This window comes from Triticum dicoccoides, chromosome 5B (assembly GCF_002162155.2).
Source record: "Triticum dicoccoides isolate Atlit2015 ecotype Zavitan chromosome 5B, WEW_v2.0, whole genome shotgun sequence".
Classification (NCBI taxonomy): Eukaryota; Viridiplantae; Streptophyta; class Magnoliopsida; order Poales; family Poaceae; genus Triticum; species Triticum dicoccoides.
The window spans coordinates 28,748,739-28,770,067 of record NC_041389.1 but is presented as its reverse complement, the minus strand read 5'-3'; the positions used below and the strand labels follow the sequence as shown (position 1 = coordinate 28,770,067).

Sequence of the window (21,329 nt, the reverse complement as noted above, 5' to 3'; positions counted from 1 at the left end):
TCATCCTTCTACAGGTTGGTTCCATTCGATCTACACTTCTCTTCATCTGCGATGGTTGATGTTCTAGCGCATTGGTCTTTGAGGTCTTAGTACGACAACTTTCCGACTATCTACAACAGCAAGGTTTGCTCGACTTCTTTGGGGAGAGCCGATGACGCACCCTCGAGACGCTCCAGTGCTTGTAGTTGTCGTTGACTTGTCCATGGACATGGATGTAATTTTTATTGCGTCCTGAGTTCTTGTATTTTCATGATGCACATTCAGTTTGACATGCAGCTCATCCTGATTGAACCACTTGCAGATAGACCAGACCCATATAAAGTCTTTAGCACATTGCTCTCGATCACCCGAAGTGGTCATCGCATTGCGAAGTCCACAGTGGTTGGGAACAGCAACATAAACAAGGACTAGTAATTGACAGACATCGATATTGAGCGACAAGCAAAGCACAAGTAGGCAACACATCCATTTTTATTTTATGTACAAGAATAACTATCACCAGCTATATCATTTGGCACACTTCCACAGCTACCGGCCAACAGAGAAAAACACAAGTCCCGCTCATCTTGCCTTTTTACACAATAATACTTCCATGTCTCGGCTCTTCGGCACCTTCCCACTTTTGGGGGTAACGACGTCGGCATCATCAATCTCAATGGCACCAAACTGTCACTGCCGTGCATCCGCATCTGAAAGCAACAAATGCATCAAGTCAAGAAAAGTATAAAACAACACAGATCCTAGAATGTAGAACAAATTACTAGTAAATCTGTAAAAGCAAGCTCATCGATCTATCGATTCAAATAAAATGCCTACTATTGACATGCAATAAATATATGAATCTGCGGCATCGATAGAAATATATGTAATCTCTGCTCTAACAAAATTCCAACATGATATACTTCACAACATGAGGGCTCAAGAGAAAAAAAATTATACAGATCACAACATGATATACTTGACCCTGATTTACTCCCCCCAACAGTACAGTCCCTTGCTAATTTACAAGTGACAGCCATACACTCAAATTCACAGCACTAGCATATGTGAAGATAGAACTAGCTAGCACTGGAAATCGAAGTCCATAAGTTCTCTATTAATTAGATGCCACACAGGGACCCATAAGGGACAAATATGCCAAGCAACATGATATTTCAGAGTTTGGACAACAACAAGAGCTATCAACACAATAGCTAATGAACAAGCAAGACACAAAGCAACAGCCACCTATACTACATTCGGTAAGTGGATTTTTTTAGCTTGGGTGGATTAGCAAACTAGCAGCACTCCCAAGAAAATAAAGCACTAACTTTCCTCTGACTTATAGAAAACATGTGTAGCCAACAAATACACGATGACATGACAAAAAACGGTTTGGAATTAGAAGAACTTACGATCATAGTCTGATCAAAGCAGAGGAAAAATATGTATGTTGTTTCAATAACAACAACTATAGATTTCTCTGCACTTTGGCAGTCTAGTAACATGAGACGACACAACAAATTTGTTGCAGACACAGAACAAGTGGAGTCGTTGTAAAACAGACCCGTGCATGAAAAATCTCAGCAAAATAAATTTTCTTGGAACCACGAATTAATCTCAGTGTACTGCTGCACATTAATACAATCAGAAAGATCTACATTTGTGGAAAACATAGTAATCATGCCTCCTGTACACTTAAAGTGTTGAACGGGCAACAATACTAGTAAAACCACACAAAGATTGAGGAAGGGGAAAATGTGAAAGTACAGATGCATGACTCGATGAGTTTATTTACATAACTTTCAGGTACTATAAAAAAAGACCTAACTTTGGGTGCTATCACAGAATCAGAGCTAACTTAGCACTTGAAGCCTAAATCCACTAAAGCGATGACACTGGTTATTATCAAAGAATCACGAGAAGTTCAAGTGTTGCCATCACAGACCATCAATCACCACAGCAAGAAAACTAGGAACTTACCACGGCTCAATGACCGTGGGCACACAGTGGAGAGGAATCAGTGGCTTACCTATGACGGACTCATTGGTGATGTTGGGCGCCTTCTTCCCCGCGCACAGCAAATGGTCTCTTGTCCACCTGCGTGAGGAAACCACATCAGGAAAAAAGAGAAACATCATAGATATGCATGCTTTGGATGATGAAAATACTGAAGTATCAAACTGCATAAGTAGATAGCAATCAAGTACAGAATGTGCACACACACACACACACACACACACATATATATAAGGGTTTTGTTTTAATTAATTTATATGAGTATACAGAATGTGCCTATATGCACATAGCCTCGTCTTCTTCCAGTCAAGCCCAACTCAGTGACACCTCATCATATTAGCTTTCAATCAGGTAACAAGGCCAGAACTATGGTGGCCTTTCTGTCCGATCCTATTGTGAGCTTATGATATGTAACTCGATACAGATCCGAACCAGACGACAAAATACATATATGATCTGGCATCCGGCATCTGCGCACGGAACCACGCCTTCCAAATCAAATGGAACACACACACACACACACACACACACACACACACACACACACACAGAGAGAGAGAGAGAATGGTACCTCGAAGAGGTCCATGGCATCGGCACTGGCAGGGTCGGCGTCGAAGGCCACCCTCCACCATGGCCGCATCGTCGCCCGAGTGAGCGCCGGCACAATCCAATGGACTCATTGGTGGTGTTGGTCACCTTCTCCCCGGTGCACACTGCGTGAGGAAACTTCATCGTCAGGAAAAATAAAAGACAGAGGCCCCACAGCAAGCCAAAACTTTATCGCACTGGACGAAGGACATGTACCAGCTAGTCTCAAACACGTACCGCAGATTACCAGAATATTAGCATATCTTGCACTTGTAGTCTGCAGCCTTGATTCAGAAGCTTGTCAGCACCTTCCGGGGAGCAAGCTTGGCTGCACATGATTGCATGTTTGCCAAATACATCAGCAATGCACAGACGATGAACATGATGACAGAAGGGAACTTAACAATCTAATGTAGAACTTATTCGTAAAAGCATGTAATACTGTACATTACTTAGAATTATGAAAATTGTGAGAAATTAATTAAAAGCGCATATTTATTGCATCCATGGTAAACAATTAGCAGGACTCCCAGGGAAATAAAGCACCGAAGTTCTGTCTATTAGAAAACATGTGTAGCCACCAAATATGCAATGATGTGACAAAAGAAAGGTTTGGAATTACTGTGTGTTGTTTCAATAACAACATCAATTAATAGACTGATCGGCACTTTGGCAGTCTAGCGAGATGAGATGACACACCAAATTTACTGCAGACACCGAACAAGTGCAGTCGTTGTAAAACTGACCCGTACATGAAAAATCACAGCAAAATGAATCTCCTTGGAACCACAAATTAATCTTGATGTAATGCTGCACAGTAATACAATCAGAAAGATCTAAATTTGTTCAAAACATGGTAATCATGCCTCCTGTACACAAAAAGTATTGAACACACAACAATCCTAGTGAAACCACCCAAAGTTTGGAGGGGGAAATGTGAAACTGAAAGTTCATATGCATGATGCGATAGGCTTATTTACATATATCCTTCACGTACTACCAAAAGATCTAACCATCAAACTGCATGAGTACAGAATGTGCCTACATGCAGATAGCCTAGTCATCTTCTTCCTATCGACCCCAGCGCAGTGACGCCTCACCATATTAACACTCAATCTGGTATCACTTGAGGGCTAAATGTACCAAAGATGTGACATTGGTTATTATCACTGATCGCAGGCCATGAATCACCACAGAAAAAGACCAAGGAATTGTCATGGCAACATGGCCAGTTTAAAACTCACCACAGCTCGATGGCCGTGGGTGCACAGAGCGTGAGAGAGCAGACGAGACGAGCCAGCGGCTTACCAATGTAGGAGTTGAAGAAGAAGCCACAGGAGGAGGAGAGGCAGGGCGAGAGGCGTCGGGATGAGCGTCGGCGCAGTCCGACAGACTAACCGGTGATGTTGGGCGCACGCGCACCAGCGCACAGCAAATGGCCCTTGTGCACCTGCGTGAGGAAACTACATCAGCTAAATGATCAGGGAGGAAGAAAAACTTCTGTATTGTTTCAGTAACAGTAGCAACTGATAGATTTCTCGGCACTTTTGCAGTCTAGTAACATGAGACTCAACAACAAATTTATTGCGGACACAGAACAAGTGCAGTCATTGTAATACTGACCCGTGCATGACAAAATATCAGCAAAATGAATTTTCTTGGAACCACAAATTAATCTCAGTGTACTACTGCACGGTAATACAATCAGAAAGATCTAAATCCGTTGAAAAGAAAACTCAATAATCATGCCTCATGTGCACTTAAAGTATTTAACACGCGATGGTTCTAATAAAATCACCCAAAGTTTGAAGGGGGGATGCGAAAGTACAGGTGCATGGCTCGATAAGCTTATTTACATAGTATCTTTCAGGTACTATAAAAAGACCCAACTTTGGGTGTTATCGCATTATCAGAGCGAACTTAGCACTTGAGGGCTAAACCCACTAAAGCGGTGACGCTGGCTGTTATCACAAGATCACTAGAAGTGCAAATGCTGCCATCACAGACCATCAATCACCACAGCAAGAAACGCAAGCACACCATCAATCACCACAGCAAGAAACGCAGGAACTTACCACAGCTCGATGGCCAACATAAAACTTGTCACGACTCGATGGCCGTGGGCCCACAGTGGAGAGGAGTCAATGGCTTACCTATGACGGACTCATTGGTGATGCTGGTCTCCTTCTTCCCCGCGCACAGCAAACAACCACTTGTGCACCTGTGTGAGGAAACCACATCAGGAAAAAAGAGAAACAACACAAATCTGCATTTTGGATGATGAAAATACTTAAGCATCAAACTGCATGAGTAGATAAGTAATCAACTACAGAGCGTGCAAACAGATAGTAATGACATGAAGCAAGTAATCTGACAGCAAGTACCACTGATTCATGAATAGATCAAAGTATAGTGGATTTAGCTGTACAAATGGAACAAACAATGAAACAACTCTGCCGAGAATGAGACTAATGAGCTGGTTCATTTGGAAAATTAATTCAAAGATTACATCTGTTAAACTGCAATGTCTGAACTGATAGCAACATCTGATGCACATCACTTTGCTAAACAAAAATTGTAAATAGACAAATTTGATAATTCATGCTCTTCCAGAGAGAAAATATGACAATCATGTTTGCTTAACTATTCATAAACCAACAAATCGAAACAAATTGCGACAAGTTGACAATGTGGATAGACTGTCTTTAATCTCAGCCTACGGTCAAAAAAATGACTTCCATTACAGTAGAAGTAAAAGAAAGGGACACCAAAACAAAGCAAAAACAGAACCAGCATCATCATGGTACAAGGAGACAATTCAATTTCACAACAAAATCACAAGATCCAAACACTAAACCATTAGCTTGATGGCCAGAAGACAATCACCACATATCATAATCACTATATCATCGGCTCAGTGGGCCTGAGCAGACCAGAGCACGGTATGGACATAGCTTGGAAGCTAGTTCCAAGAGCAGAAAGAGGAGGAAGGAGAGACAAGGTACTCACCTTAGTTGTAGCCCAGAAGGCAGTCATGGGAGCACAGATCATCACACTGTGTACAGACTGCTGGATGGTCTCAATGTCGAGCCCCTTCAACTTTAGAGAAAACTCCAACCGGCCCTTGAACTTATCAGGTTCCCTCAGCCTATAAGAACCACGAGTTCCAAGTTTTCTCTTTTTTTTTCCTTTACCAATGCCCTCCTGTAATATTCAAACAAGCAAAGTCAGGCCTTTCTTGAATGGACATAACACATAATGATAGCATAACAGTATTTGAGATTAATCAGCACATAGTCATAAAAAGGGCAACCTGGTGCATGTAGCTCCCGCTTGCGCAGGGTCCAGGGAAGGGTCCGACCACTTTGGGTCTATAGTACGCAGCCTTTCCCTACATTTCTGTAAGAGGCTGTTTCCAGGACTTGAACCCATGACCTCATGGTCACAAGGCAGCAGCTTTACCACTGCGCCAAGGCTCCCCTTCAATCAGCACATAGTCATGCTACAGGAAAATTCAACGGTGATTCCATCATGAACCCAGATAAGCTAGACCAAGACCACACATAATAAATTTGTTATCAAAAGTATGACTAGAGATAGATAGATAGATAGATAGATAGATAGATAGATAGATAGACAGTATCATGTGAAAAAAACATGAAAACACTAAATTCTATAAAAATCAAAGTAGCAAGAATTTTGGCAGCACAAGGAAATAATTGGCAACACACGATGGTTGACTGTGACTTGCAAGCATATGGTTGCAAATCAAACTAAATGGGTAGTTGGGTACCATGAATGAAACCTGTTATATTTTTTTAAGCAAATGGATCATATTCCAATCAGGAACAATATAAGCCAAACCTAGGGTGCTTAACAGGTCTCACTCTTTGAGAACCGCCACTAGAAAAAACAAACAAGTACTGTACAAGATTGCAACCATTGGAGAGTAGAGACTCAGACTGGATACTACTGGAGTGGCATATTACTAGCAACTCTAACATGCTCCCTAGCCTCAGAGTGTTCGTGCTGGACACTAGAGTAGCATATTTAGTAGATAAAATCTTTTAGAGCTACTTTAGCACTACAACTCTAGGAATCGACTAGCACCAATGTGGCATCACAGAACATAAAATAGATCAATTTCCTGGTTGGTCAAATAAAGATCAATTTCCATGGCTCATATATCAGAAAAACATGCGAATGTTTCTTGGCAACTAAAATAATACACTGGAAAACACACGAGATATTCACTAAGACGGACCTCTCAAAATTAGATAACGCATCAGAACCCACGAAGAAACAACAAATAAAAAATTAAAGTGGCTTTGCTACCCCGTGTAGTGACTCCTAAGCTATCCAGAGCCAGAAAGACGGCTCTAGTTCTGTATGATGAGGATAAAATAGACTCAAAAGTTGCATCAGCCTGAAAGGATGCTCTATAGTCTATAGACACAGTGATTTTGTTTCACAAAAGTCAAGTTGTTGTACTTAAAACTCATTTATACTTGAAAGCACAACCATTTTAATCCAGAGTACCTTTAGGTTCATATATACAAGGCAATTGACAGAATAGTTTGACCTCAAGACTACCCAAGTTAATGTGTCACCAGGTTCCACAAATATACTTTGCCACCCTGTGCAATGAATGATTCCTGAGTTATCCAAAAGCCAGAAAGACTGCTCGTACTTCTCTATGATGAGGAAACAGCAGGCTAGAAAGTTCTAAACAATCCTGAAAGGATGCTATATACAACAACAACAACAAAGCCTTTAGTCCCAAGCAAGTTGGGGTAGGCTAGAGGTGAAACCCATAAGATCTCGCAACCAACTCATGGCTCTGGCACATGGATAGCAAGCTTCCACGCACCCCTGTCCATAGCTAGCTCTTTGTCGATACTCCAATCCTTCAGGTCTCTCTTCACGGACTCCTCCCATGTCAAAATCGGTCGACCCCGCCCTCTCTTGACATTCTCCGCACGCTTTAGCCGTCCGCTATGCACTGGAGCTTCTGGAGGCCTGCGCTGAATATGCCCAAACCATCTCAAACGATGTTGGACAAGCTTCTCCTCAATTGGTGCTACCCCAACTCTATCTCGTATATCATCATTCCGGACTCGATCCTTCCTCGTGTGGCCACACATCCATCTCAACATACGCATCTCCGCCACACCTAACTGTTGAACATGTCGCCTTTTAGTCGGCCAACACTCCGCGCCATACAACATTGCGGGTCGAACCGCCGTCCTGTAGAACTTGCCTTTTAGCTTTTGTGGCACTCTCTTGTCACAGAGAATGCCAGAAGCTTGGCGCCACTTCATCCATCCGGCTTTGATTCAATGGTTCACATCTTCATCAATACCCCCATCCTCCTGCAACATTGACCCCAAATACCGAAAGGTGTCCTTCCGAGGTACCACCTGACCATCAAGGCTAACCTCCTCCTCCTCACAGCTAGTAGTACTGAAACCGCACATCATGTACTCGGTTTTAGTTCTACTAAGCCTAAACCCTTTCGATTTCAAGGTTTGTCTCCATAACTCTAACTTCCTATTTACCCCCGTCCGACTATCGTCAACTAGCACCACATCATCCGCAAAGAGCATACACCATGGGATATCTCCTTGTATACCCCTTGTGACCTCATCCATCACCAATGCAAAAAGATAAGGGCTCAAAGCTGACCCCTGATGCAGTCCTATCTTAATCGGGAAGTCATCGGTGTCGACATCACTTGTTCGAACACTTGTCACAACATTATTGTACATGTCCTTGATGAGGGTAATGTACTTTGCTGGGACTTTGTGTTTCTCCAAGGCCCACCACATGACATTCCACGGTATCTTATCATAGGCCTTCTCCAAGTCAATGAACACCATATGCAAGTCCTTCTTATGCTCCCTATATCTCTCCATAAGTTGTCGTACCAAGAAAATGGCTTCCATGGTCGACCTCCCAGGCATGAAACGAAACTGATTTTTGGTCACGCTTGTCATTCTTCTTAAGCGGTGCTCAATGACTCTCTCCCATAGCTTCATTGTATGGCTCATCAGCTTAATTCCACGGTAATTAGTACAACTCTGAACATCTCCCTTGTTCTTGAAGATTGGTACTAATATACTCCGTCTCCATTCTTCTGGCATCTTGTTTGCCCGAAAAATGAGGTTGAAAAGCTTGGTTAGCCATACTATCGCTATGTCCCCGAGACCTTTCCACACCTCAATGGGGATACAATCAGGGCCCATCGCCTTGCCTCCTTTCATCCTTTTTAAAGCCTCCTTCACCTCAGACTCCTGGATGCGCCGCACAAAACGCATGCTGGTCTCATCAAAGGAGTCATTCAGTTCAATGGTAGAACTCTCATTCTCCCCATTGAACAGCTTGTCGAAGTACTCCCGCCATCTATCTTAATCTCTTCGTCCTTCACCAAGAGTTGGCCTGCTCCGTCCTTGATGCATTTGACTTGGCCAATATCCCTCGTCTTCCTCTCCCGGATCTTAGCCATCTTATAGATGTCCCTTTCACCTTCCTTCGTGCCTAACCGTTGGTAGAGGTCCTCATATGCCCGACCCCTTGCTTCACCAACAGCTCGCTTTGCGGCCTTCTTCGCCATCTTGTACTTCTCTATGTTGTCTGCACTCCTATCCAGGTATAGGCGTCTGAAGCAATCTTTCTTCTCTTTAAGCGCCTTCTGGACATCATCATTCCACCACCAGGTATCCTTATCTTCGCTTCTCCTTCCCCTGGACACTCCAAACTCCTCCGAGGCCACCTTACGAATGCAAGTCGCCATCTTCATCCACACATTGTCCGCATCCCCTCCTTCCTCCCAAGGGCCCTCCTTAAATACCCTCTCCTTGAACACCTGAGCTACCTCCCCCTTGAGCTTCCACCACTTCGTTCTAGCGACCTTGGCACGCTTATCCCGCTGGACACGAATCCGAAAGCGGAAGTCAGCAACCACCAGCTTATTCTGGGGTACAACACTCTCCCCAGGTATCACCTTACAGTCTAGGCACGCACGCCTATCTTCTCTTCTCGAGAGGATGAAATCAATCTGGCTAGAGTGTTGGCCACTACTAAAAGTCACCAGATGTGATTCTCTCTTTCTAAAGAGGGTGTTAGCTACAATCATGTTGTAGGCTAGAGCAAAGCTTAAGACATCTTCTCCTTCTTGATTCCTGATGCCATAGCCGAAGCCCCCATGCGCCCCTTCAAAACCTGTGTTAGATGTACCCACGTGGCCATTGAGGTCTCCTCCTATGAAGAGCTTCTCACCAATCGGTACACTCCTAACCATGTCTTCCAAGCCTTCCCAGAACTCCCTTTTGGTGTTCTCATTGTGGCCTACTTGCGGGGCATATGCGCTGATAACATTGAGAACCAAGTCCTCAGCTACCAGCTTGACCAGGATAATCCGGTCCCCACGTCTCCTGACGTCTACCACTCCATACTTGAGGCTCTTGTTGATCAAGATGCCTACGCCATTTCTGTTTGCAGCCGTCCCCGTGTACCACAGCTTGAAGCCGGTATCCTCCACCTCCTTCGCCTTCTGTCCTCTCCATTTGGTTTCTTGGACGCAAAGGATATCAACACCTCTCCTCACTGCTGCATCAACTAGCTCCCGAAGCTTCCCTGTCAGAGACCCTACGTTCCAGCTACCTAAGCGAATCCTCCTAGGCTCGGCTAGCTTCCTTACCCTTCGCACTCGTCGAGTCAAATGCGAAGACCCTTGCTCATTTTCCACTACATCCGGGCGCCGATGTAGCGCGCCACTAAGGATGCGACGACCCGATCCTCGCTCACTTGCCACCGTATCCGGATCAAGATACGGCGCGCCACTTGGGGGGTGACGGCCCGGCCCTTGCCCATTTTCCACCACACCCGGGTTCTGATGTGGCGCGTCGCTGAGAGGGTTACGCCCCAACGAAAATCTTTTGGGTTTCATCTCCATAAGAGTGGCTGAGTTTTTACGTTGGCTCGCCAAGCCTATCACAACCCTCCTCCTTTACCCGGGCTTGGGACCGGCTATGTTGAGACAACATAGGCGGAGTTGAAAGGATGCTATATAAATGCAGTTATTTTCTTTGAGAAAGTCAAGCTTGTCTACTTAATCATCAATAACTGAAAACACAACCATCCTAAGATGATGTGTAGTTCATGTACAAGGCAACTGACGGAATAGTTTTACACTCAGGACTACCCTGGTTAATGCGATGTGCCAAGTTCCACCAATATACAAGAAGGAGAAAAAAGGAGTATGACACAGTAAGCATTCCTTCAACAGTGCAACAGAAGTAGGCATCTGAAGAGCGGTGGATGAAAGTAATTACCCATAACAACCCCTTTCACCCCTCTATAGCATGATCTGGTCAAAGTCCAAATCTTCCCTGTCCAGCTGCAGAACAAGCACGCCATGTCAGCGAAATCAGAAGTCAAAAGGCCAAACTGAAGCATGTTAAGAAACACTCTCCACACTAAACATATAATTAATCTACTCGGGAATCATGGAGAAATTCAGTTGGCACATAAGGAATAACACAACATTTTCTATGAGGATACAGAAGACTAAAAAGTAGTAACAAGCCTGAAAGGATGCTCTATACATGCAATGATTTTCTCTCCCAAAATTCAAGTTGTTCTAGTAAATCATTTATACTTTAAACTACAACCATTTTAATACAGGGTACACCTCACATAAAAGGCAATCACTGAATTGTTTACCCTAAAGACTACCCTAGTTAAAGTGCCAGTAATTAACTACTTACTATACATGATAACGAGAGGAGAAACAAAGTGTGACATGGTGATCATTCCCGTGGACCAAACTATGCTCACCCAGTCAACATGAGCACCATTGCACAAGATATTCTAGAGATACCGCCTTGCCTTGTGGTGTTAAGTAAATGGAGATAGAGCTTTGATAGGTTTGGGAAACCTATGATCTAGGTTTGAAACACACACAGCAAAGAAAGCTAGATTGACACGGTCCTTCCCGCGGATTCGCATGGTTGTAGTTTTTGAACTCATCTCAGTCGTCCGCCCACATCCATCACACAAATGATTGTTCAAGTCAGGTGTCAAGTAATATTCCCTCCGTCCCAAAATAAGTGTCTCAACTTTGTACTAACTCTAGTACAAAGTTGTACTAAGGCTGAGACACTTATTTTGAGGTGGAGAGAATAAGTAGAAGGGGGCAGTTTCTGTAACAAATCCGGGTGCGAAGATGAGCTATTCAGCTATATTAATCATTTTTCTGACCAACACCGATCGCAAACAAACCATGATTAAGATAGCAAAAAGGCGGCCTAGTTGATATGCCAATGTCGTTATCTCAGTCGCCTTCCAAGTGAAGCACGAACTAGACAAAGCAACACAAAATTACATGGCTACTGTGCAATGCATCAATAACTAGAATGTATCGTATATATTCTTGAGTAGATACCAGTTCCTATGACAATGAAGAATAAACAGCATATAGAATAGCAGATATGCCCCTAAAGGATTTGTTCATATTATATAAAGTTCTACAGTAGCATGCCAAGATCCACCTTGACACCACAAACATGCCACCATGGGAGAAGTGCACAATAGCTGAATACACACCGGTGGCTTACCTAATTTTAGCCATGGACATTTGTGGATAAGAGGAGGACAACCATGGCGGAGACGAGGGGGCGGCCAAGCGTCCCCAATCTACTACTGATGCAGAGTTGCCGGTGACAGGAAAAACTCCACCGTCATGTTCAGTCTGACAGGACAATCAAACAGTGCACACATAAGCAAAACTAGCTTCAGTTAAATGCATAAGCAAGAAGACTATATGTTATCGTTAGAGAAGAACTAGAACACAATAATACACTCATTCATGATCTGCAACACAACCAAAGCAGACCATTGATCCAGTCTACAGGATCCAACCAACCATTGGTTGAAACGACCAAGGAGTAGTTAGCTACTAATCGGAAGAGTGAATCATGCTAGCAAGTACTCCCTCTACAAGCTACTAATCGGACTTTAGTGATCTAAACGCTCTTATATTTCTTTAAGAAGGGAGTATTAAACAATGCCCTAGAAGTATTGTAAGTACTGAAAATAGATCATACAGTCCATGCTAAACAAAAGACCAATGAAGCCAGAATTTACAATTGTAAGCAAGCCTTAAGCATCTTGACACTATAAAACAACACTAAACCCTAGAAAAAATTGGGGATTTTAGGAAACTAAGCTACAACAGGAAATGTGGAGCAACTTATTTGTGTATGACCATACTATAATTAGTGAACTAGCACCAGACCATACTATAATTAATTAGCTAGCTGAGCATCTTTAGCATCACAACAACCTAAAGCCAGTAGCCAAGTCCACCTTGCAAAACAACACCAGTTCTCTCATGCAACATGCATCAGTTCATAGGGTTATCAATGCCCATGCACAACAGAGAGAGAGAACCAGTTGCTCGATGGCCATGCACGGCAGAGAGAGAGAGAGAGAGAGAGAGAGAGAGAGAGAGAGAGAGAACCAGTTGCTTACCACCTACTGGTGGGAGGCAGAGCAACCTTCTGCAGGCTGTCATTGTCGCTATCGATGTTGGGGTCAAACTTGATGATGTCCTCATCGAGCTCAGGCGTGCGTTACCGCATGTACCTCATCAATGACATCCATGGAGGGCGACTGCTACTCCAAATCAAACAAACAAATAAATTAAGGGATATAAGATAGACTCGAACTCCAAGCAACATTCTTTTCAGTGGAATCTGTTGAGGTAGCACAACAACAATCAGTGCAAATGCTCAACTTTACTCATAGACAAACACATGCCGACGAAGGAAAAACGATGGCATTGGATGCACAAAATTCCTATAGCTCACACCTCACAGGCAAGCACTTGCAGGCAATTGACAGAAATGGTACCTAAGTTCTAAGATTATGGACAAACAGTAAGACATGCAAATCTCCCTGTGTTGTGCTATCAAGTAAATAGCTGCAAGCTACTAGGCACTCTAACATGCTCCCTACAGCAAGGGCATCAGTTACACATACACAAGTACCCAGCATAAGCAGCTACATCATTTTATCCTAAAACTCAGTTTGTAGATCAAGGTTAGACGAACATTCCTACGGATCGAACACGGTTGGGCGAGCTTACACCCATAATCTTCAAGCCAACCAAGCTATCACTCAGTTCTCATTTTTTACACAAATCAAGCTGATCTACTTAATCATTTATACTTACGAAAACAACCATTTTAAGACAAAGTGCAGTTCATATGGAAGGCAATCAATGTGTCACAAGTTCCACTAATATATGAGAAGGAGAAACAAAATATGACACTATAAAATTCATCCCGTGATGAAAACAGAAATGTACATGTCTGAAAAGCAGTGGATGAAAAGAAGTACCAAAATAATGATCCCTTGCACCCCTCTGTATGAGTTGGTTAAGGTCCTAAATCTTGACTGTGCAGCTGCACAACAGGCACACAATGTTATAAATAAGAACTCAAAAAGGGAGAACTGGAGCATGTTAAAAAAAACTAGAAATTACACTATGAAGCGAGAACATATATACCTTCAGTAGGAGCTCCTCAAAGCACTGCTCCATATCCATGTTGGTTTTGGCACTGCGTTCCTGAAATAAACATCCATCCCTGCCAAAGGTCAAAGCATTCCTTTTCGCGACAGCTCTCTCACTTTCCTCCCAGACCAAGCATATACATTCAGCCATCTCTGAAGACAGGTACAAGTAAGTAGTACTTACAAAGTGCAGATAACTGACAAAATCTGCAAGTGTGGATAGAAATACCTTATCCACTTTGTTTCCAACAAGCACCTTCAGGCTAGGAAACACCTACTCCTTCCATCCGATGTTGCTGGTGTGGCCGATGAAGTTGAGATCAAGCGGCAGCTTGGAGAAGACATGCATCAGATCTGCAACAAGCAAGCTCACAAGGTCAATTAACCAGAACCAACAGACACGATACCTGGTATATATGTGCACGGGCACCAAGTAACCGTGCCCCACCAATATATTAAGCATTTCAGTTAATCAAAATATGTAATCAGTTGCGAGCCATGGCAAGCGAAACTAAGGGATGATGTGCATGTTGGACTAATATATGTAGTTTCTGCACCCGCAAAAAAAAATGTAGTTTCTGAAGCCTGAACTTTCTGGCATGTCCAAATTAGAGGCCATCTCGATTATTAACAAGGAAATAACATCACTATCCAAGAGAAAATATTAATTAACTTCATTAGAGAAGTTTCAAATTATATTGACAAGTAAATGTCACCCCAAGGATAGACACTAGTTCAGCTTTCACTGAAAGTGACTCGGAATTTTTAAGGTTAAAGAAATACACTACAGTGCACCAACTAATCAACTATCGGGTAGGTCAGAAAACAGTTTTCAGAAGCAAAGAAAGCTAGGTTGACACGATCCTTCCTGCAGATCCGCATTGGTCCCTAGATAGAATACACAGCTAGCTACATAATAGATCCACTGAGACATCATTGTTCGGCCATACAAAAAAAACACTCACTCTAGTAAGCACAAACTTGTCGAACCTCACTTATTAACAATCACCAATATATCAAACAAGGTCTGGTCTACTTTCTGTTGGGACTCTACAATTCAAGAACACAACACAGTGCCTTCCAGTTAGAAAGTTGAAGGACTCATGCATTACTGTTACAGTATCACATAAAAGAATGAATGAACGAATATGTTGTTAGACCTTTCAGCCTGAGCATTGATAGATGTGGATGACACTAGGAGAGTTGGGACAATTTTCGTTGGTTTATTTCTCACACAATGCCATGCCAACCTGAGGGGTTGGGGATACATATTTATAGGCTGCTAGCCAGCCAAGGCATATGCTAAGATGCTGCTAAGATGCCAGTCTAAGATGCTAGTCTAAGATGCTAACTGACAGTCCTTGATGGTCAAGAACAGAACTCTATCCTAACAGCCAGTCCTTGATGGTCCAGGACTTTATCCTCCTAACTGCCACAAGGACCATGTGCTGCAGCCCCACAAGGACCCTAATACACAGACTTATCCATCATTCTCCCCCTAAGTCTTGTACGTCGTCTTGTGGGAGAGTTGAATCATCCCAATCCTGGAGCAAAGTTCGAGGAACTTGACCCTCCCAAGGGGCTTGGTGAGCAGGTCTGCGAGCTGATCCTTGGTGTTGATGTAGCTCGCCTCGATGCTCCCTTCTTCCACACAGCTGCGGATGAAGTGATACCTCAGTCGGATGTGCTTGCTCCGTTCGTGGAACACGGGGTTCTTTGCCAGGGCCAGGGCGGACTTGCTGTCCACCAGGAGCTGCACCGTTCTGGTGTCTTGAACGAGAAGATCACCAAGCAGTCGAGCAAGCCAGAGCGCCTGAGTACAGGCGGTGGAGGCCGCTATGTACTCAGCCTCACAGCTGGACAGGGCCACCACCTGCTGCTTGACTGATTGCCAGCTCACGAGACACTTGCCGAGGAAGAGGAGGATCCCGCTCGTGCTCTTGCTGGTGTCGATGTCGCCGGCGTGGTCGCTGTCGCTGTACCCGACGAAGTGTGCCGCCCCAGGGCACCTAGGGTAATGGAGGCCGTGGTCGAGGGTCCCTGCTATGTAGCGGACGATCCTCTTCACTGCCTGCTGGTGTTCCGACGTTCGTCGCTCCATGAACCGACTGACATAGCCGACGGAGAATGCCAAGTCCGGCCGTGTGTGAGTGAGGTAGCGAAGGCTCCCCACAAGGCGTCGGTACTGCGTAGCATCCACTTCCTCCGTCGTGCTGTCGCGACTTAGTTTCAGCCTCTCCTCCATCGGAGTGAGAGCTGGATGGCAGTCGGTGAGCCCAGCTAGCTCAACGATGCGCTTGGCGTAGGCGGACTGTCGAAGCGCGATCCCGGAGTGGTCCTGGTGCACCTCAATCCCTAGATAGAAGGAGAGGAGCCCCAGGTCACTCATCTGGAACGTGGCCTTCATGTCTTCCTTGAACGCCGCCACCTCTGCATCTTTGGTGCCGGTGATCACCAGGTCGTCAACGTAGACGCCCACCAGCAGGGCATTTCCTCCACTCCCCCGTCGGTAGACGGCAGCCTCATGCGGGCTCTGCTCGAAACCCATCTTCTTCAGCGTAGAGTCCAGCTTGGCGTTCCACGCCCTGGGTGCCTGCCGCAGGCCATAGAGAGCCTTGCGCAGGCGGAGCACCTTGCCCTCCTGGCCGGGAATCGTAAACCCCGGTGGCTGATGCACGTAGACTTCCTCCTTCAAGTCGCCATTGAGGAATGCCGACTTAACGTCCATGTGGTGGACACGCCAGCCCTCCTGGGCAGCCAGCGCAAGGAGAAGTCGCACGGACTCCATCCGTGCCACGGGAGCGAAAGCATCGTCGAAGTCGACTCCTTCCTGCTGCAAGAAGCCTCGGGCCACCAAACGAGCCTTGTGCTTGATGATGGCGCCGGCTCCATCCCTCTTCAGCTTGAACACCCACTTAAGGGTGATTGCGCGGTGACCTCGAGGGAGATCAGCAAGCTCCCAGGTGCGGTTTTGCTCGACCGCATCCATCTCCAACTTCATCGCGGCGCGCCATGCCGCGTCTCTCTCGGCCTCTGCAAAGGACCGTGGTTCGCCGTCTTCACACACGAGCTGTAGCTGCGCCTCCAGGTCACGTGGCACCAGTCCTGGCACCGGCTGGTCGCCGAGCACATTATCCATCGTACGGTACCGCAGCGGTTCGCCTCCATACCATGCGTCGACCCGCTCCTCGTCGTGAGTGAGCGGGGAAGCGAACTTCATCGGGTTGTGCTCTGCGTGAGCTGGTGCTGATGAAGACGAGCCCGGAGTGGCGACCGCCGGGGCTGGAGTATGCGGCGTCGCTGGTTGTGGTGTCGTCGGTGTAGCAGGCGCCGGAGTCGATGTAGTTTTGGGGGCCGGGGTAGACGTGCCCGGTGAAGAGGAGCTGCTTGCTCCCCCAGCTTCCTTGAAGTGAGCGTACTCGACAATGAAGTCGTCATACGTCGGCGTCGAGCCCTCGTCCACCGCCTTGTCCCATTGCCACCCCCGCCCTTCGTTGAACACGACGTCTCGCGCTGTGCGCACACGTTGTGTCTTTGGGTCGAGGATGCGGTAGGCCTTTGAGCCCTCCGCGTAGCCGATGAAGACTCCCGGAGTGCTCCTGTCGTCGAGCTTGCCGATGTGGCCGAGCTCCTTGGCGAACGCAAGGCAGCCAAAGACCCGCAAATGAGAGACCGCCGGCTTCCGCCCATGCCAGGCCTCGTACGGAGTTCTGCCGTCGAGTGCCTTAGTAGGAGAGCGGTTGAGGATGTAGACGGCCGTTAGCACCGCCTCTCCCCAGAAGACAGCCGGCATCCCTCTCTGCTTGAGGAGAGCCCGAGCCATCCCCACAACCGTCTGGTTGCGCCGCTCGACGACGCCGTTTTGCTGCGGGCTGTACGGCGCGGAGCAGTGGCGCTGGATGCCCTCATCGGCGCAGTACGACGCGAATTCAGCCGCCGTGAACTCGCCGCCGTTGTCAGTGCGCAACACGCGCAATTTGCAGCCGCTCTCCGCCTCCACACCAACCTGCGCGCGCCTGATGGCGTCCGCCGCTTCTCCCTTACTGCCGAGGATCATCACCCACATGTAGCGGGAGAGATCGTCGACGAGCAGCAGGAAGTAGCGTCGACCTCCTGGTGTGGCTGGCGTCACCGGGCCGCACAGGTCTCCGTGCACGAGCTCCAGCTTCTCCTTAGCCCGAAAACTCGCCTGTTGGGGAAAGGGGAGTCGTCTCTGCTTTGTCAGTACGCAGATGTCGCAGAACTGCTCCACATGGTCGAGGCATGGCAGGCCTCGCACCATCTCCTTGGCACTTAGACGCTTCAGGGCCTCAAAGTGAAGGTGCCCAAAGCGCTCATGCCACCGCCACGCCTCGTCGTCTCGACGGACAGCGAGACAGACCGGTTGTGCCACCTGCACATCAAGGACGTAGAGTCGATTTTCACCTCTGGGCACCTTGGCGAGAAGGCGACGCTGGCGATCCCAGATGCGTAGGACCCCATGCTCAATCAGCACGCGTGAGCCGTTCTCATCCAGCTGTCCCAAGCTGATGATGGAATTCCTTAGCGCGGGGATGTAGTAGACACCGGTGAGCAGCCGGTGCTCTCCCATCTTGGTGGTGAAGATGACGGAGCCGACGCCCTTTATCTCCACAGCGGAGGCATCCCCGAACTTGACGGAGCCTCGCGCATCGGAGTCGAGCTCGGCGAAGAATTCCCTTCGACCGGTCATGTGGTGGGTGGCGCCGGTGTCGAGGCACCACCCCGTAGCCTTGTCCTTCCCGGAGCCATCGCCGAGAAGAGCGTGTGCTTTTGGCTCATCGAGGTGGATGAAAGCCTTTGCGACTGGAGTCGCCGAGGGTAGCTCAATGCTTGCATGCGCCATGAACAGAGCCGTCTCCTCCTCCTTCGCCTGTGCGACGTGAGCCTGGCCTTGTCGTGGTTGCCGACACTCATTGGCCCAATGGCCAAACCGGCCACAGTTGTGGCAACTGTTGTCTTGTGCCGGCCTGGGCTTGCCAGCGGCGCCGTCCTTGGCACCTCCGCGGGCGTCACCTTCGGCACGTCCTTGTGCCCTGCCCGGGGGGCCTCTTCGCGCCTTACGCTGCTTGCCACGCTTGCGGCCGCCCGTCGAGGAGGAAGGCTCCCCCTTCTTCTTGTCACCAAGGCTGGGATCCCACTGCTCCCGAGTTAGGAGCAGCCTCCCGCCGGTGGTGACGGGCCCCGAGGGGGGCTGTGGCTCGTCGGTGTCGATGACCTTGAGTCGACCTATCGCCTCCTCGATCGTCATCGCGGAGAGGTCCAGCAACGACTCGATCGAGCGAGCCATCTGCTTGTACTTCTCGGGAATGCACCGAAAAAGCTTCTCGACAGCTCTCTCCTCGGTGTAGGTGGCATCGCCAAACTTCACCATCTTCTGCAGCAGAGTGTTGAGACGGAGAGCAAAGTCATCAACGTCCTCACCTGGCTTGAAGCCCAGGTTCTCCCACTCCTTACGAAGTGCCTGCAGGGTGGACTTGCGAGCACGGTCGCTGCCGATGCGTGCTGCGGCGATGGCGTCCCAAGCCTCCTTGGCAGTCCGCTTGTTGGAAAGCGAGAACTGCATCTCGGGCGGGACTGCGGCGATGAGGGCGTCCAGCGCCCGTCGATCCTCTAGGTGGTCGACGTTGCTGTCCTGGACTGCCTCCCACATGCGCCGCACCTGGAGCCTGACCTTCATGATCCCGGCCCACTCGACGTAGTTGGTTTTAGTGAGGGTAGGCCACCCAACACTGGAACCAACATCCCTGACCACAGTCCGGACCTCGTAGAGGCCGCGGTCCTGGTCGTTGCAGCCGCCGTCGCGGTGCGCGCCTCCACCTGGAGCGCAGGCGTGCTCGGCTGCCCACTGCGCCGTCCGCTCCTACGCCACTTTGGCGCGATCTGCGTCGGCGCCGTCGTCCGCAGGCGCGGAGCTGCTGGAGCTGCCGCGGAGTGCCTTGGCATCCGCCGTAGCCTCACGGGCTGCTTCTGCTGCTGCTGCTGCTTCTACCTCCGCCCTGGCTGCTTCTACCTCCGCTCTGGCTGCTGCCAGCTCCGCTGCAGCCAGCCTCGACACTCTTGCCGCCGCAGCAGCCGCTGCTACAGCTGCTCGCTCACGCTCCTCTGCCACGGCGCGCTCGGCCTCTTGCCGGCGCCGCATGCTCGAGGTAGCTGTGTGCTGAGAGCGACCTGCAGACATGGCTCGCTGCAGGGGGGCTGTTGCGTGAAGAGGAGGCTGATGAAGACGAGCTGCTGCTCGACAGTCCGGAGGGAGGAAGGTAACCAGAGGCAGACGGAGCAGCTGCTGCTACCGACTTGGGCTGCTCACAGGAAATGCTCAGGGTGCAGGTTAACGAGGCTCTGATACCACTTGTTAGACCTTTCAGCCTGAGCATTGATAGATGTGGATGACACTAGGAGAGTTGGGACAATTTTCGTTGGTTTATTTCTCACACAATGCCATGCCAACCTGAGGGGTTGGGGATACATATTTATAGGCTGCTAGCCAGCCAAGGCATATGCTAAAATGCTGCTAAGATGCCAGTCTAAGATGCTAGTCTAAGATGCTAGTCTAAGATGCTAACTGACAGTCCTTGATGGTCAAGAACAGAACTCTATCCTAACAGCCAGTCCTTGATGGTCCAGGACTTTATCCTCCTAACTGCCACAGGACCATGTGCTGCAGCCCCACAAGGACCCTAGTACACAGACTTATCCATCATATGTAGCCTCTGCATAGAATTCTACATTAACACCCACAATTGGAGAAGGATTGTTAGCATGATCAGCATTCCATTTGTTAGATGTGTATAGTCCCTTTTCGGTATATCCCCGTTGTATAAGGGGTTTTCTGCACTTTGACACACATGTATATGTAATGGCCTTTGGCCCTCAGGAAATGATAGTTGCTCATTATCCAACATGGTATCAGATGTTAGGTTCCCCTCACTCCCGCACGCTGCAACTCCGTGCTAGCTCTCCTCCCGCTCCATCCACTGCCAGATTTGGCTCTCCTCGCCGCGGATCCGTCCGTCCCGGCTCTCCTCGCCACGGATCCGGGCACCCCGGTCCTCCTCGCTGGCTCCGCTGCCCTGCCGGGCCGCCCCTTGCCTCTTCTCTGCTCCGCTTGGCGGCTTCGCCCGGGGCGCCTGCTGCTGCTCCCGCTA

General features: G+C 47.9%; 1 long non-coding RNA gene across 1 annotated transcript; it reads right to left on the bottom strand.

Moving 5' to 3' along the window:
- Positions 1–405: 405 nt before the first annotated feature.
- On the bottom strand, positions 406–5,961 carry LOC119307181. Its single transcript, XR_005149184.1, has 8 exons — positions 5,900–5,961; positions 5,596–5,790; positions 4,740–4,807; positions 3,895–4,036; positions 2,824–2,914; positions 2,570–2,711; positions 2,012–2,079; positions 406–689 (listed from the first exon to the last, which is right to left on the bottom strand). It is a non-coding gene; the product is annotated as an uncharacterized LOC119307181 (long non-coding RNA).
- Between the last annotated feature and the right edge of the window lie 15,368 nt (positions 5,962–21,329).